Source organism: Pelodiscus sinensis, chromosome 6, assembly GCF_052426305.1.
Source record: "Pelodiscus sinensis isolate ZL-2025 chromosome 6, ASM5242630v1, whole genome shotgun sequence".
Classification (NCBI taxonomy): domain Eukaryota; kingdom Metazoa; phylum Chordata; order Testudines; family Trionychidae; genus Pelodiscus; species Pelodiscus sinensis.
In genome coordinates, this window is record NC_143057.1 from 12,690,245 (window position 1) to 12,699,211 (window position 8,967).

General features: G+C 44.8%; 1 long non-coding RNA gene across 1 annotated transcript in view; it reads right to left on the reverse strand.

Moving 5' to 3' along the window:
• LOC112545795 (uncharacterized) overlaps positions 1 to 7,515 on the reverse strand; it is a 47,386-nt gene extending 39,871 nt beyond the window's left edge. Inside the window, exon 1 of the long non-coding RNA XR_016349984.1 lies at positions 6,977 to 7,515. This is a non-coding gene — a long non-coding RNA (uncharacterized LOC112545795). The remainder of the gene's footprint in view (positions 1 to 6,976) is intronic.
• Positions 7,516 to 8,967: the final 1,452 nt, after the last annotated feature.

The following is an 8,967-nucleotide window of genomic DNA, read 5'->3' on the forward strand; positions in this document are numbered from 1 at the left end:
ACCGCCATTTTGTTTAAGTCCTTGAATGGGGAAGTGAGGGAGCACAAACATTTTATTACAACATTGTGAACATGTGGGAAAGCTCTGGACTGCCTAACCGTGATGCAGTAGCTTATTGGACATAATTCTGAAGAGGATTTATTGGTTTTCATCTATTTTCAAAAAGCAGCTGCACTCTGTATTTAAGGATTTATGACAGCTTAAAGACTAAATCCATGTGACTTTGGATAGCTGGTGACTGGCTAGGTAGGAGATCAATGTGATTTGGCCTTGGATTTCACCCAGTCTGAAAACTGATATAATTTGCTGTCTGGTTTTGATTAATTGAATCATAATGTCTGGGATATGGTAGCAAAGTAAAAGTTCCCATGCTGCCCCTCACTCTTGGAAGGAATTCCCTATGGCCATCCACAGAGTTATATCTTTCTCCCCTTTCCAATTCTCCTTTTAAAGCACACTCCTTTGACGCCTAAAGCCATACAAAGGTAAAGGTGCTGTTGTGCGGAGACTCTGCTGACTCTCTTTCCCATCTGTAATATAATGGATCTGCTTTTCTCCCTCCTTCCCAAGCTATTTAGATTCCATAGCTACTTAACATAAGAACGGCCGTACTGGGTCAGACCAAAGGTCCATCTAGCCCAGCAGCCTGTCTGCCGACAGTGGCCAGCACCAGGTGTCCCAGAAAGGGTGGACTGAAGACAATGATCAAGTGATTTGTCTCCTGCCATCCTTCTCCAGCCTCTGACAAACAGAGGCCAGAGACACCATTTCTATCCCCTGGCTAATAGTCTTTTATGGACCTAACCTCCATGAAGTTATCTAGCTTCTCTTTAAACTCTATTATAGTCCTAGCCTTCACAGCCTCCTCTGGCAAGGAGTTCCACAGGTTGACTACATGCTGTGTGAAGAAGAACTTCCTTGTATTAGTTTTAAACCTGCTACCCATTAATTTCATTTGGGTACTCTAGTTCTTCTATTATGGGAACTAATAAATAACTTTTCTTTATCTGCCCTCTCCACACCACTCATGATTTTATATACCTCTATCATATCCCCCCTCAGTCTCCTCTTTTCCAAACTGAAAAGTCCCAGTCGCTTTAACCTCTCTTCATTTGGGACCTGTTCCAAACCCCTAATAATTTTAGTTGCCCTTTTCTGAACCCTTTCCAAGGCCAAAATATCTTTTTTGAGGTGAGGAGACCACACCTGTACACAGTATTCAAGATGTGGGCGTACCATAGTTTTATACAGGGGCAGTAAGATATTCTGTGTCTTATTTTCTATCCCTTTCTAAATAATTCCTAGCATCCTATTTGCCTTTTTGACCACTGCTGCATACTGTGTGGAAGTTTTCAGAGAACTATCCACGATAACTCCAAGATCTCTTTCCTGATTTGTCATAGCCAAATTAGCCCCCATCATACTGTACGTATAGTTGGGGTTATTTTTCTCGATGTGCATTACTTTACACTTATCCACATTAAATTTCATTTGCCATTTTGTTGCGCAATCACTCAGTTTGGTGAGATTCTTTCGGAGTCCCTCACAGTCTGCTTCTGTCTTGACTATCCTAAACAGTTTGGCTGTGTCTAGACTGGCAAGTTTTTCCGCAAAATCATTTGCTTTTGCAGAAAAACTTGCCAGCTCTCTAGACTGGCCGCTTGAATTTCTGCAAGAACACTGTCGATCTCATGTAAGATAGTCAGTGTTCTTGCGGAAGTACTGTGCTGCTCCCGTTCGGGCAAAAGCCCTCTTGCGCAAATGATTTGCGCAAGAGGGCCAGTGTAGACAGCACAGTAGTGTTTTGCGCAAAAAAGCCCCGATGGCTAAAATGGCGATCGGGACTTTTTTGCGCAAAAGCGCGTCTAGATTGGCATTGGCCAATCTAGATGCTCTTTTCCGAAAATGCTTTTAACGGAAAACTTTTCCGTTAAAAGCATTTCCGGAAAATCATGCCAATGTAGACATAGCCTTTGGTATCATCCGCAAACTTTATCACCTCACTGCTTACCCCTTTCTCCAGATCATTTATGAATAAGTTGAAAAGGATTGGTCCCAGGACTGACCCTTGGGGACACCACTAGTTACCCCTCTCCATTTTGAAAATTTACCATTTATTCCTATCCTTTGTTTGTAGTAAGTTGAGGTCAGTAACATGGAGTCAGCAGGCCTAAATAGAGGCCTATAACATGAAAACAGCAACAGGCCTGCAATCTAGTGAGCAAGACTTTGGTTCAGTAACAGGAGCCAAGAAAGAGGCCCTATTGATAACTGTGTGATTGTGTAAGTTAGGTCGAGCATGGAAGGACACAGGGAGGCACTGGGTACAGACTGTAAGCCAAAGGGGAGTAATGGAACATCTTAATAAGAAATGTCTTGGTACAAAAACTCCCTAAAAACTAATGCACATACCAACCTAGGTTCAGGACCGGGTCGGAATTGACAGCATGAAGGATAGTAAGTAAGTCCCCCTTCCATAAGGTGAGGGGTGGTAACTAGGCAACAGAGGGTGGTAACCTGGTGCGTAAAGAAATGATGTAAGTTGTTTGTACCTGTCTATAAAAGGACACCGCAGAGGGTGCTCTCCAGCCGACCTTGGGGGGGGGCGCACTAGGCGCCTGAACGGCAGGTGTCATTGCCTAAACTTACAGAGTGCACAGTAGCTTAACTTTGACTAACTGCTGTTAATATTTGTTATATGGCAATAGGCCTGCCCGGTGTTGGTACCTTGGCAACGCAGGCCATAGTGCCCAGTGGTGTAACATTGTACTGATCTCTGTTACCAACTGGTAGAGCTTCGCATTTGACAATAAACCTGCTCGATTGATTTCAAACCTTGCCTGCATCTGTCGTTTCTGGGGCCTCTCAGAGATCTCTTGTGTTGACCCAAGTGCACGGGGTCTAACGCTCTAGATAAAGGGAGTACCGATTGTTACGCACGCAGCCGAAAGTTTAACAACGGAGTAGAGGTCCTGTCAGGAGCACGCCAGGACAACCCTGACCAGACGACGCTGACACTGACAGTCCAGACCACCGAAGGTACCGAGGTACGAAAACACCGAGGTACGACACCTGTCTTTTAACCAGTTCTCAATCCAAGAAAGGACCGTCCCTCTTATCCCATGGCCATGTAATTTACACAAGAGCCTTTGGTGAGGGACCTTGTGAAAGGCTTTCTGAAAATCCAAGTATACTATATCTACTGGATCCCCCTTGTCTGCATTTTTGTTAACCCCTTCAAGGAACTCTAATAGATTAGTAAGACATGATTTCCCTTACAGAAACCATGTTGACTTTTGTCCAACAAATTATGTTCTTCTACATGCCTCACAATTTTATTCTTTACTATTGTTTCAACTAATTTGCCCGGTACTGAAGTTAGACTTACCGGTCTGTAATTATAATTGCGAGGATTGCCTCTAGAGCCCTTTTTAAATATTGGTGTCATGTTAGCTACCTTCCAGTCATTAGGTACAGAAGCCAATTTAAAGGATAGGTTACAAACCACAGATAATAGCTCAGCAATTTCCCATTTGAGTTCTTTTAGAACCCTTGGATGAATGCCATCCGGTCCCGGAGATTTGTTAACATTAAGTTTTTCTATTTGTTCCAAAACCTCCTCTAATGACACTTCAATCCGGGACAGTTCCTCAGATTCATCACCCACAAAGGACGGTGCAGCTTTGGGAATCTCCCTAATGTGCTCAGCCGTGAAGACTGAAGTCTTGGGAACTAAAGCAAGATAAAGTTGGTAGCCACCAATTGCTGTGCAGTAGCCCATGCTGCAGTCACTGGCCCCAGCATCTTGCTTGCTGGGTCTCACCATGCCCAGTCCATGTTCCATCCTAAGGCAGTAGGGGAGGGAGTGTTTCCCATTTCTGAGCTTCCGTGTAGCCTTTGAGAATATTTGTGGCGGCTGAGTATGGCCAGGAGCAGCTTAAACTGTTGTCCTCCCTAATTCTGCCCCTGCCTAGAGTGGGCCCCGCTGAATGTGGGAAAAGTTCAATCAGCACAAGAGGCTTTGGAGATGAACTGGAACAGTCCTATGGAGATACAAACTTAGTGACCATAGGGACTTGTGTGAGTTCCTTCTTAGCTGGCTCTAGCACATTAGATTTGCTAGTGCTGAAGAAGCTGTTCCAAACCTCTGATCCTGCAGCACTGGACTCCTGTGCTTTATGGGCTTCAACTCCAGGAATGCATCTGTCAAAATGGACTTTAAAAAAGAATACCCATCCAGAGGCAGATAATACATCCTGATTTTAATCTTGATTTGAGCTCGACATGGGCAAAGGCAGACTGCTCACATGGAACACGATGCAGGATTGTAACCCAGGTGAGTAGCATTTTTTAAACTGGTTTGTTAGCCAAGCACAAAGAGGAGCTCTTCCTTCCAGCCAACACATGCATTAATGCAGCCAGTTCAAAATCAGATCCCCACTGTTTAGTCTCTCTTGCTAAAATACTCCTGTCTTATGGCAGGAACAGAGGAGTTGTATCCACTAGCATGCTAGCAATCAGGAAGTTAATGTGATTTTCACTGAATATTCCTTTTATGCTAACAAGAGCTGACTTGTGTTACACCTCAGTAAATCCAGTTCCTCCACATAAGGCAGTCTTGCCTTTCATCTTTTTTTTTTTAAATATTATATGTACTCCTGAGCTCTCTGTGTAGCATTTTCAAAAGAGGCACACTGTTTTTGACTCTGCAAAGATCTGCTGGAGCTAAGCCCTTTGAATGTTCCCCCCTTAAGCAACTAAGGTGTTTGTTTTTTAATACTTTGTTCTAAAATATGGCTTTTCTTGCCAAGAATGCAGTTAGAGGTAGGGCACTATGAAGGATGAGCAGGGTAAACTCCTGAAGGCTAACTAATTTTTCATACACTTTATCAGTACTACCAGGACCTTGTAAAATGGTAATTCTGCTCTGGGGTCATGATAATACGTGAAGATTCCTTGTGCCTGAAATCTTGTTGTCCATGGCTGAGTGACCCTGTTATAATAAAGAAAGCAGAAAAATGCATTTTGAGCTGTGAGGGAGCAGGCACACAACCAGCAGGCACACAACCAGTGGCAACATTTCTCAAGGATAATGGGAATGAGCCCAAATGCTCAGAGGGAAATAGTGGAAGGTGAGTGTGTGACAACGGAGAAGGGTTGTGGGCAGAATGGCCTTTCTGCTACTATTCTGAAGTTGGTGACAGACTGGGCCCTGAATCATTCCAAGAAGTGTAGTCCCTTGATTTGGACCTTGCAAAAGCTAAGAGGGATACAACAAAGAGCCCTCAAGGTTGTGATTATTTTGGGTATAGACAGGCCTGATGTGCAAAACATATATCCAGATCCTGGTTGGAACTTCTGCAAATTTCACACAGTTCTGATCTGGGGCATTGTCCCAATCCAGTAAAGTGAGAGGGACAGGCACCCAAGTTCTTGGATGTTCAGATTTGAGGTTTTGATTCAAGCTGGGATCTAATGTTGAAGATATTTTAGTGTCCTAGGTAGTGGCATAGAATCTTCTTGGTGATTCTTTCTAACTAGCCAATTAGCCTGTCATAAAACGGGATTTTCAGGTCTCTCCTCCACGTCAGTCTTCTCTCCTGAGTCTCCAGTCTCTCACTTCATCTCTCTCTCTCTCTTCTCCTCCTACTGCCTACCCCCCCCCCCCCGAGCTCTCCTCCGCCTCCTGCCTCTCTCTTACTCTTTTCCTCCCCCTCCTGCCTCTCACTCGGGGGACCACGAAGCCCAAACGGCCGCTTGCTCCACTTGCTCCCCTGCGGCAGCCCAGCTGAGCAGCGCAGAAGTCAGCTGAGCACCACAGAGGGAGGCAAAGGGGGGGGCAGGGCAGTGACGTTCACGGCCAGGAGGCGGGGCCTGAAGCCGCAGTCATGCTGCATGACAGCGCCCCGCCCCCCTTCACCTCCCGCCATGGCACTCAGCTGACTTCTGCACCGCTCAGCCGGGCCACCACGGGGGAGCAAGTGGTGCAAGCAGCCATTTGAGCCCCGCACTCCCCATGCAGTATGGGCCGCCCAGAGGGAACAGCCAGCATTTCAGCAACAGCATCACCCAGAGGGAACAGCCAGCATTTCAAGCAACAGCGCCACTCAGAAGGAACAGCCAGCATTTCAGCGTTACAGACTCTCAGACATTGGGCTACTATATATATGATCCTAGTTTGATTATACTATTTTATAAACTAGTCTGTTGCCCGTTGTTGGGTCATGCAGTGTGTTGGGAATCATTCTTGGACACACTGCGTGCAGGTGAAAACAAGCAGAGGATTTATTGAACACACAGCGCTGGTGGAGTGCGGACCAGGGGGTTAGCCCAGAGAGCACTAACTTAACCAAAACGTACAGTAAATTATATAGGTAGCAGATGGACAGAGGAGAAGTGATTTGATAGGTCTAGCAGCGGAAGTGATATGATAATGAGCTACAAAGTTACACAGTATCTCCACCCATTGCCAATTAAACATGTTATCACTAATACAAGTAGTTATTCCTGTAACCCCCTTTTCCTCCCCAGGTTACTGGGGAGCAGGTCACACTCACAGGTGTGCCTGGGCACCTGATGTTTTAACCTAAAAGAGATCCTGAGCACCCCAGTAGTGATGGTGTTTAGTTGGGGAAAGCCCTATCCACCCCCTTGCTGCAGTCCCTTGCTTGTAATGAATGTAAAATGGCGGTGCCTCCACCTGGCTGGCCTTGTACACACACTGGTGCCTTGAGAGCCTCCAGGAACATACTCATTCCAACATAAACCTGGATCTAATTCCAGAACAACTACAAATCATATACATCGAATAGAACACTTTAAAATAAACAATCTTTACTTAACTTAAATAAACAGGGATTAACAGAATTAGCAATGAACAGCATTAACAAAACATATAACAATAATTAAAGTTTATATAGCTAACATTTGTACTAACAGTGATCCCACCCCAGAGTGTGCACACCCCTGGACTCACGGTCGCAGACTCTTGCTTGCACTGGCGCGCTGATGTTGCAGCTGCAGTGGAGATTTGGTCCAGGCTAGACAGCAGCTCTGTCCCAGGCAGCACTTTTCCAACAAGGCCCAAAAACTTACTACCTCATGCTGTGCCTATCGGAAGCAGCCTGCTACCTCCCAGTTCCAATAGGCATCTAGTCCCGGTCTGTAGCTGCATCCAACAGCCCCTGGATCAATGTCCTTGGCAGCAGCCTGGCTCCCCCTTTGGTTCCAAACTCCAAGGCAGAGTCCCAGACTGCTAGGCCTCTTTCATTCATGCACATGGAGAGAGAGTCATCTCCCACACTAGAGTCCTTCCTTCCTGTTTTTCTCCCAGGCTCATGGGAATTGTAGTCTGGATTGTAGCACACAGGGTCTTTTCAGAATAAAACCGAGGCCCCTTTAGTAAGGAGACTACATTCCTAACAAGCTAAATGAGCCAACATAAACAAAGGCATGTTGATGGTCATTTTGTCGGCCGGAAATGTAATGCGTTTCCTGTGGGGGTGGTATTACTTTGGCACGATCTTTGGGATCCAAGCTTATTAATCTGAAATCACAAGAGGTAGTGAGAAAACCGCGCAGCCTGGCTGGTACCAGCCAGGCCTTATCAGAGAGAGAGGCCCCTTTTGAATGTAGTTGCCAGGGGAACCAGGGTCACAGTAACTGTTGAATTGTATGCTTCCCAGGCTTGTCCCAATACTTTCAGATTTGAGTTTGTCAGTTTTCAGCAAGATACCGTGGGCTGCCTCAACTTACCCTACACAGTATTACACTCCATTGATCTCCAGATGCAATTGGAGCCATGGGCAGCCAGATGTAAATTACACAGTGGACCAGCTGCCTCTAAAGTTAGAGACAGGTGAAGGGAATGAAACAACACCTTTTGTCACTGCAACTCATTTTGCACAGACAATCATAAGATTTAGAGTTTCCCTGTCTCGCTGATTCCTGTTCGCTTTCTAAAACCATAATACCCTCTGCAGCTGGAGTTAACTATTGTCTACATCAAGGTGAAATCTTTCAATATAAGCAAATGTGTACTAGATCCTCTGGAGTTGACTTCTGCCAACCTTTTCTCCTGCTTGTTTACATGTAACCAATTGTTCTCTGATGTCCTATTTTCTAACCTAATTTCTTGCATGTTAAATACGTTGCACATTAAGTCAAATGCTTAATCATATTTTGCATGATCAGGGACTTGTTCATCCTCTGTCATGTATAGTAGCTGGTGGCAAAAAGATACGGAATCTTAAAACGATAAGGAATATTGTTGCAGCAGTAACTAAAATACGATTCATACTCAATGGAAACTGATCGGGAGCTTCACCATAATTAACATGATAGAAACAGAGCTGATTGAAATATTTCAAATAAAGTAGGGTTTTTTTAGTTGAAAATGGCAGTTTTGTCCAATTGTTTTAGCTAAACAATTCCACTGTAAGGCTATGTCTACACTTGCGGCTTTTTGCGTGAGAAATATGAAAATGAGGCTAAGTGTGGAATATCGCTGAGCCTCATTTGCATACCTAATGAGCGACCATTTTTGCAGAAGAGACTCTTGCACCAGAAGGAGCTATCTACACTGCCCCTTCATACGCAAGAAAGCCCCTCTTGCGCAATGCCTTTATTCCTGAAAATAATCAGCATAGCAGCATTGCGCAAGAGGGTTTTCCTTGCGCAAGAAGAGGCAGTGTAGACAGCTCCTTCTGGTGCAAGAGCCTCTTCTGCAAAATGGCGGCTCATTAGGTATGCAAATGAGGCTTGGTGATATTCCACGCTTAGCCTCATTTGCATATTTCTAGCGCAAGAAGAGTAGACATAGCCTAACTGTTTTAATGTGTTTTTAAGATCATAATTTGAAATGATACAAAAACTTCATTCAATATCAAGGAAGAATCTTTAGCTTCTTTGCATTCCTGTTCCCTTTTGTATTTAGAAATTTTTCAGGGAGAGGGGAATAAAATGAGC